At 37.8% G+C, this 9,374-nt stretch overlaps 1 non-coding gene across 1 annotated transcript; it reads right to left on the bottom strand.

The window, feature by feature from the left end:
• Window positions 1-7,413: 7,413 nt before the first annotated feature.
• Window positions 7,414-7,521, bottom strand: LOC148568795 (small nucleolar RNA R71). Its single transcript, XR_015881482.1, has one exon. It is a non-coding gene; the product is annotated as a small nucleolar RNA R71 (small nucleolar RNA).
• Window positions 7,522-9,374: the final 1,853 nt, after the last annotated feature.

The following is a 9,374-nucleotide window of genomic DNA, read 5'->3' as shown; positions in this document are numbered from 1 at the left end:
CCATCTGGCACCCAGGAGTTTTGCAAAAGGGCAGCAAGTACTCCTCTACAACTCCAAATTGAGACTGTTCCCAGGAAAACTCAAATCAAGGTGGTAAGGACCCTTTCTTGTCACAAAAGTCTCCCCATATGGACACATAGAAATCATGGATGAAAGTTCTGAGAGGACTTTCACTGTGAACGGACAAAGGCTCAAACACTATATGGGCAACATGGGGGAAAACCCCAAAGTGAAGTATCATCTCAAGTAATGGAGGAATCGTCGAGCTAGCGACGCTAAAAGAGCGCTTTGTTGGGAGGCAACCCAACCTAAGGTAGTTTCTTTTTCATCGTCATTTCAATAAAGATCGCAAGCTGTTTTTCCTGTATTGCGAGGAGCTAAGTTTGGTGTTCCACACCAAAACAAATCCAAGAGTGAAAGTGTAATTCTAAGTTTGGTGTTCCACCAAAGATATTAGTTAGAATCACACTACACCCCAATGACAAATTGCTAGCTCCAACCAATCAGGGGAACCACTTAGCAGTAGTTTAGTCTTTAGTTAATAGTTGTTTTGTTAATAACAACATATGAGGCTCTCTGTAAGTATGCAATCTGTTGTACTAGGCAAGGAACTAAGATTGGTGTTCACACACTAAATTAAGTTCAGAAATTCACAAGCATACGTGCAAGCTAACTATTTCTCAAGTGCTTTGGGAACAAGCAACTTCCAATAATTTTGCAGGAACCTTCTGAGGAAATGGTGCAACATCATCCAAGAAAGTGAAGGAGCAAAAACTATGAATGATGACAACAAGGGGACAGCTAGAAACCATCACCCAAAGGTTGTGTTGTTACTTAATTCCATATACTTGAAATGCTAAAAATTGGAAGTCCAAAGGTGCACTTGATTAATAGTTACTTAGTAGTTTAAATTAGTAGAATTTAATGTTTGTTTTTACTACTTTTGTCATATGTGTGCTGTCCACGATACCTGCTACATTCTCACCTTGCTTACTTGTAAGCTTGTCCCCTTAAGATCAAATAAAAAGAGAGATGTTATGGAAGACCAGAGTAATGTTCATATTGTGGAGTAAGTTCCTAAGTTTGTGGGGTGGAAATAGATTAGCTAAGTTAGTTCACCAATAAGGTGGGAAGGCAACTATCTATCTGGAATCATATGCTTGAAACACACCCCATGAGACTAGCTGAATAACAAGATCCCAATAAGAAAAAGGGAAAGAAAAATGAAAGTTAAAGAATAAAAGAAAAAGAGTAAGAAATAAGGCTAGGCACCAAGGGTTTGAATCTTGAGGTATGTGTCTGTGGTGCTCCTGTGTAAGGGATTTACTTGGATGAATAAGCTCTTAGGGGTGCCTTATCACTTGGTAACTTGGGTTAACTAACTCGGGATTATCAGCTGAAAGTCCACTATCAAGAGTAACCCTTGCTACAGAACACTTAGTAACCCAAAGAGGTGCTGGACACCAAGGTCTCAAGAAAGAAAATAAATAAGCCATGTGCCTGTGGTGTGTATGTATGGGGGAAAGAGACTTGAGGGAGTAAGTCCTTAGGGGTGTTTCAACACCTAGCACCTTGAACCAACTGGATTGGGAGTGCTGACTGAAAGCTTATCTTAAAGAGTCGCCCCCTCACATAGCACTCAGCCTAAGAACACAATCAAACCCTAAAAACAATAAAAGGATCAATGAATAAAAGTCTCATAGGGTGCAATCAAGTGAGTATTCCAGGACATGGTGAAGGTCTGAAAGCCAGTGAAGGAATGAACCTAAGTTGCTATGCATGAAACCACCATAAAAACAAGGACATGACTTACACAATAATGACTCATTTCTCTTAGCATTTCATTCATCATTCTCTTGTTCCAGTACTTGCTTAGGGACAAGCAAGCTTTAAGTTTGGTGTTGTGATGCCAAGGCATTTTGACCAGTTTCACTAACCTTTTCTTTACTGTTTTAGGGTAGTTTCATGCATTTCCTTAGAAAATAAGCAAGTTTTGGGTAGAATTTCACTTGCATCTTGGTTCAAGTAAACATTGTGCAATTTACATGATTTCATGAGAATTATGCAAGAATTAAATGACAAATTGGATGATGTATGTCTCATGACTTGGATTAGAACTTTGATGCACTTTATTGCTTGATTTCAGGACAAAGGAAGCTAGAAAGAACCACGTTAGCAGCCACGTTAGTCTAACTAACGTGACCACTAACGTGGAATGGGAGCTAGCTTGCAACGTTAATCAGAAAAGTAATCGCCAATAACGTCCTTGAAGCCATCATAACCCACGTTAAGAGTCACATTAACCAAGTTAATGTGAACTCTAACGTGGAAGAAGAAAATGAAGCCAACGTTAGTGACACTCACCTTTGTCACTAACGTTGGACCAAGCTCAAATTTGGCCACGTAAAGAGCCACGTTAACTTAGTTAACGTGGACTCTAACGTAGGGAAGCAAAAGAATGGCCAACGTTAGTGACACTCACCTTTGTCACTAACATTGGACTAAACCACTATGTTCAACGTTAACTCCCACGTTAACTTAGTTAACGCGGAAGCTAACGTGGATGAAAGAATGATGAGCCAACGTTAGTGACACTCACCTTTGTCACTAACGTCGGAGATGGCTATCACCACCACGTTAGAGGCCACGTTAACCTAGTTAACGTGAACTCTAACATGGGAAGTAGGGGCGCTTTGAAACGTTAGTGACAAAGGTAAGTGTCACTAATGTTCTCAATGATTTGGCAAGCCTACGTTAAAGGTCACGTTAGCCTCACAAACGTGAACTCTAACGTAGGGGGAAGGGAGGACTCTCAACGTTATTGGAAAAGGTAATTCCCAATAACGTGTGCGAAGGACCAAGAGGCAACGTTAGTGGTCATGTTGATGCCACTAACGTTGAAGTTAACGTAGATCATCCCTGGGTTAGGAACGTTAGTGAAAAAGGTGATTGTCACTAACGTTCTCGAACCCACACTTTCACTTAACGTTAACGCCACTAACGTCCTAAGCTAAAGTCCTTGCCTGCTTCACACTTTCTCTCTGCAAGTAAAGCTAAGCCCACTAAAGAGGATAACTGCTTCAAACTCAAGATCCAAAGGCCCATATCCAAGACTTGAAGAACCAACTAGAAGATCAAAAGAGTAGTATATATAGGGGTAGTTTTGAATTAGAAAAGAGAGCAGCTGGGAAATTTGAGAACTACTCTCTGTATAATTTTACTTTCTCTGCACCTCTTGTTTACTTTCATGATGTATCTTCCAGCTTTATTTTCCATTTCCAGAGCTATGAACAACTAAACCCCTTTCATTGGGTTAGGAAGCTCTGTTGTAATTTGATGGATCAATAATAGTTTTCATTACTCTTCTTCTTTCTTTTCTCTTGATTTTACTAGAAAGCTTTCAATCTTCATCTAATTGGGTAGTTATCTTGGAAAAGAAGCTATTCATACTTGGATCTCTTCTGAACCTTGGAAGAGGAATGAAGAGATCATGCTAGAAATACTTTCTCATGTTGGACCAAATTGGGGTTTGGATGGGTATGGTGACTATAATCCTACCAACACTTGATTTGGGAATGCATGTGGTATAATCAGTGACCATACTTCATCTCTTCTCATGAGCAATTGACTAAGGAATTGGCTATTGATCAAGATTTGAGAGATTGAATTACCAATGAATTAGAATTCAATCACTTAAGATTGCCAAGGAGATCAATGAATGCATTGATTGAGGAAGAGATGAAAATGAACTTGATCCGGAGAATGCAACATCTCCTAAGCCCAATGAATTCCCCATTTCTGATCTTACCCATTCTCTTTAATTTCTGCAATTTACTTTTATGAGCATCTTCCCCATTCCCATTTAAGATTCTGCAATTTACTTTCCGCCATTTACATTCAGCTCTTTATTTCCAGCATTTTCGTTTTCTGCTATTTACTTTTCCGCCATTTAATTTTCTGCAATTCTCAAACCAAATTCTGCTTCGCTCAACTAGAACATTCTTCTAATTAAAGTTGCTTGACCAATCAATCTCTGTGGGATTCGACCTCACTCTATTGTGAGTTTTTACTTGACGATAATTCGGTATACTTACCGAAGGAAATTGTTGAGAGACAAGTTTCCGTGCATCATAGAGTTTCTACACTCCATAGATTAAGGTGTGGAGCTCTGCTGTTCCTCATGAATTAATATAAAGTACTACCGTTTTTCTATTCAATTCAAGCTTATTCCTTCTCTAAGATATCCATTCGCACCCAAGAACATGATGAATGTGATGATTATGTGACGCTCATCATCATTCTCACTTATGAACGCGTGCCTGACAAACACTTCCATTCTACATGCAAACAAGCTAGAATGAATATCTCTTGGATATCTAATACAGAGGACCGAGTCCGAGATATTAGAATCTTCGTGGTATAAGTTAGAACCCATGGATGGCCATTCTTGAGATCCGGAAAGTCTAAACCTTGTCTGTGGTATTCCGAGTAGGATCTGGGAAGGGATGGATGTGACGAGCTTCAAACTCGCGAATGTTGGGCGTAGTGACAGACGCAAAAGGATAGTAAATCCTATTCCAGTATGATCAAGAACCGACAGATGATTAGCCATGCAGTGACAGCGCATTGGACCATTTTCACAGAGAGGATGGCATGTAGCCATTGACAACGGTGATGCCCTACATAAAGCTTGTCATGGAAGGGAGTAGGAATAGTTGGATGGAGACAGCAGGAAAGCAGAGGTTCAGAAGAACGAAAGCATCTCTATACTCTTATCTGAAACTCTCACTAATGAATTACATAAGTATCTCTATCCTATTTTAATTATCTTTCAGTACACTATAATCTCTTAATACATTTGAATCCGTCTGACTGAGATTTACAAGGTGACCATAGCTTGCTTCAAGCCGACAATCTCTGTGGGATTCGACCCTTACTCACGTAAGGTGTTACTTGGACGACCCAGTGCACTTGCTGGTCAGCTATGCGAAGGTGTGACGAAGAATTGAGATTATGAACATGCGTATAAAGTTTTCAGCGCCGTTACCAAGGAATGCAACTGTCACGATTTCTGCGCACCAAGTTTTTGGCGCCGTTGCCGGTGATTGTTCGAGTTTGGACAACTGACGGTTCATCTTGTTGCTCAGATTAGGTAATTTTATTTTAATTTTAAGCCTTTTTTATTCTTAATTTCGAAAATGAATAAAAATAAATATTTTCAAAAATATATTTTTCTTCAGAATTTTTAAGAATGAATTCTAGTGTTTCATGATGATTTGTTGAATCCTGGCTGGCTGTAAAGCCATGTCTAAATTCTTTTGAACTGAGGCTTCAACAAATCACTTTAATGCATGTAATGTCCTGCTGAAGCTTGGCTGGCCATTGGCCATGTCTAGTGTTTTGGACCGAAGCTTTCACTGAAAGCTTGGCTGGCTAGTGAGCCATGTCTAATTCCTGGACTGGAGCTTTAGACTAATATTGCAAGATTCCTGGAATTCCTATTAAAAATTTTGAAATCCTTATTTTTCTTTTTCCAAAATATTTTCAAAAAATCCAAAAAAAAAATTTTAAATAAAAAAAAATCAAAAGTATTTTTGTGTTTCTTGTTTGAGTCTTGAGTCAAATTTTAAGTTTGGTGTCAATTGCATGTTTATCTCTTTCTTGCATTTTTCGAAAATTCATGCATTGCATTCTTCATGATCTTCAAGTTGTTCTTGATGAATTTCTTTGTTTGATCCTTGCATTTTTATGTTTTGTGTCTTTTCTTGTTTTTCATATGCATTCTTGCATTCATAATGTCTAAAGAATAAAAATTTTTAAGTTTGGTGTCTTGCATGTTTTCTTTTCTTGAAAATTTTTCAAAAATAATTTCTTGATGTTCATCTTGACATTCAAAGTGTTCTTGGTGTTCATCTTGACATTCACAGTGTTCTTGCATGCATCATGTGTTTTGATTCATAATTTTCATGCATTGAGTCTTTTTGATGTTTTTCTCTTTCTTCACTAAAAATTCAAAAATAAAAAAAATATCTTTCCCTTATTCACTCATAAATTTTCGAAAATTTGAGTTGACTTTTTCAAAACCTTTTAAAATCTAGTTGTTTCTTATGAGTCAAATCAAATTTTCAATTTAAAAATTCTATCTTTTTCAAATCTTTTTCAAAAATCAAATCTTTTTTCATTTTTCTTTCATAATTTTCGAAACTTTTCAAATTTATTTTCAAAAATCTTTTTCTTATTTTGTTTCATAATTTCAAATCTTTACTAACAATTAATGTGATTGATTCAAAAAAATATTAAGTTTGTTACTTACCTAGTAAGAAAGGTTCAATCTTTAAACTCTAGAATCATATCTTTTTAGTTTCTTGTTAGTCAAGTAATCAACTTTAATTTTTAAAATCAAATCTTTTTAAATTTCTTTTTCAAGTCTTTTTCAAATTAAGTTTCAATCACATCTTTTTCAAAATCAATTTCAAAATCTTTTCTAACTCCTTTATAACTTCTTACCTTTTTAAAATTGATTTTCAAATTTTTTAATCAATCCTATCTTTTTGTTTCAAATCATATCTTTTCCAAAACTACCTAACTAATTCTCTCTCTCTAATTTTTGAAAATCCCTTCCCTCTTTTTCAAATTTCCTTTTTAATTAACTAATTATTTTAATTTTATTTTATTTTAATTTTTGAATTATTCTTCTCCCTCACCTCCTTCTATTTATTTATTTAGTTACTAACACTCCTCTTCATCTAAGAATTCGAACCTACTCCTCACCCTTGCGTTTGAATTCTCCTTCTTTTATTCATATCTTCTTCTACCTGAATAAGGAATCTCTATACTGTGACATAGAGGATTCCATATTTTCTTTTGTGTTCTCTTCTTTTTCATATGAGCAGGAGAAAGGACGAGAACATTCTTGTTGAAGCAGACCCTGAACCTGAAAGGACTCTGAAGAAGAAACTAAGAGAAGCTAAAATACAACAATCCAGAGAAAACCTTACAGAGAATCTTGAAAAAAAATACATGGCCGAAAATAATAACAATGCAAGGAAGATGCTTGGTGACTTTACTGCACCAAATTCCAACTTACATGGAAGAAGCATCTCCATCCCTGCCATTGAAGCAAACAATTTTGAGCTGAAACCTCAATTAGTTTCTCTAATGCAACAGAACTACAAGTTTCATGGACTTCCATCAGAAGATCCTTTTCAGTTCTTAACTGAATTCTTGCAAATCTGTGATACTGTTAAGACCAATGGGGTTGATCCTGAGGTCTACAGGCTTATGCTTTTCCCGTTTGCTGTAAGAGACAGAGCTAGAGTATGGTTGGACTCTCAACCTAAAGATAGCCTGAACTCTTGGGATAAGCTGGTCACGGCTTTCTTAGCCAAGTTCTTTCCTCCTCAAAAGCTTAGTAAGCTTAGAGTGGATGTTCAAACCTTCAGACAAAAGGAAGGTGAATCCCTCTATGAAGCTTGGGAGAGATACAAGGAACTGACGAAAAGGTGTCCTTCTGACATGCTTTCAGAATGGACCATCCTGGATATATTCCATGATGGTCTGTTTGAATTATCAAAAATGTCATTGGACCATTCTGCGGGTGGATCCATTCACCTAAAGAAAACGCCTGCAGAAGCTCAAGAACTCATTGACATGGTTGCTAATAACCAGTTTATGTATACTTCTGAGAGGAATCCTATAAGTAATGGGACGCCTCAGAGGAAGGGAGTTCTTGAAATTGATACTCTGAATGCCATATTGGCTCAGAATAAAATATTGACTCAGCAAGTCAATATGATCTCTCAGAGTCTAAATGGATTGAAGGAATTATCCAACAGTACTAAAGAGGCCTCTTCTGAAAAGAAGCTTATGATCCTGAGAACCCTGCAATAGCAGAGGTAAATTACATGGGTGAACCCTATGGAAATACCTATAATCTCTCATGGAGGAATCATCCAAATTTCTCATGGAAGGATCAACAAAAGCCTCAACAAGGCTTTAATAATGGTGGAAGAAACAGGTTTAGCAATAGCAAGCCTTTTCCATCATCCACTCAGCAACAGACAGAGAATTCTGAGCAGAATCCATCTAGCTTAGCAAATATAGTCTCTGATCTATCTAAGGCCACTTTAAGTTTCTTGAATGAAACAAGGGCCTCCATTAGAAATTTGGAGGCACAAGTGGGCCAGCTGAGTAAAAGGGTCACTGAAACCCCTCCCAGTACTCTCCCAAGCAATACAGAAGAGAATCCAAAGAGAGAGTGCAAAGCCATTGATTTAATCACCATGGCCGAACCTACAAGGGAGGGAGAGGACGTGAATCCCAGTGAGGAAGACCTCCTAGGATGTCCAGTGATCAACAAGGAGTTTCTTCCTGAGGAACCAAAGGAATCTGAGACATATCTAGAGACCATAGAGATTCCATTGAACCTCCTTATGCCATTCATGAGCTCTGATGAGTATTCTTCTTCTGAAGAGAATGAAGACGTCACTGAAGAGTAAGTTGCCAAGTACCTTGGTGCAATCATAAAACTGAATGCCAAATTATTTGGTAATGAGACTTGGGAATATGAACCTCCCTTGCTCATCAATAAACTAAGTGATCTGGATCAATTGAGATTGCCTCAGAAGAAACAGGATCCTGAAAAGTTCTTAATACCTTGTATCATAGGCACAATGACCTTTGAGAAAGCTCTATGTGACCTTGGATCAGGGATAAACCTCATGCCACTCTCTGTAATCGATAAACTGGGAATCTTTAAGGTACAAACTGCCAGAATCTCATTAGAGATGGCAGACAACTCCAGAAAACAAGCTTATGGACAAGTAGAGGACGTGCTAGTAAAGGTTGAAGGCCTTTACATCCCTGCTGATTTCATAATCCTGGATACTAGGAAGGATGAGGATGAATCCATCATCCTTGGAAGACCTTTCCTAGCCACAGCGAGGGCTGTGATTGATGTGGACAGAGGAGAATTGATCCTTCAACTGGATGAGGATAACCTTGTGTTTAAAACTCAAGGATCTCCTTCTGTAACCATGGAGAGGAAGCATGAAAAGCTTCTCTCACTGCAGAGTCAACCAAAGCCCCCACAGTCAAACTCTAAGTTTGGTGTTGGGAGGCCACAACCAACTCTAAGTTTGGTGTTGAACCCCCACATTCAAACTCTAAGTTTGGTGTTGGGAGGTTCCAACCTTGCTCTGAACATCTGTAAGGCTCCACGAGAGCTCACTGTCAAGCTATTGACATTAAAGAAGCGCTTGTTGGGAGGCAACCCAATGTTATCTAACTATATTTATTTATTTTCAATTATTATTTTATGTTTTCTTTAGGTTGATGATCATGTGAAGTCACAAAAACTACTGAAAAATCAAAAA

The sequence above is a fragment of the Arachis ipaensis genome, chromosome B4, assembly GCF_059453495.1.
Source record: "Arachis ipaensis isolate K30076 ecotype BB chromosome B4, ASM5945349v1, whole genome shotgun sequence".
Classification (NCBI taxonomy): Eukaryota; Viridiplantae; Streptophyta; class Magnoliopsida; order Fabales; family Fabaceae; genus Arachis; species Arachis ipaensis.
Note: the sequence above shows the minus strand (reverse complement) of the source record. Positions and strands in the feature narration are given on the sequence as shown.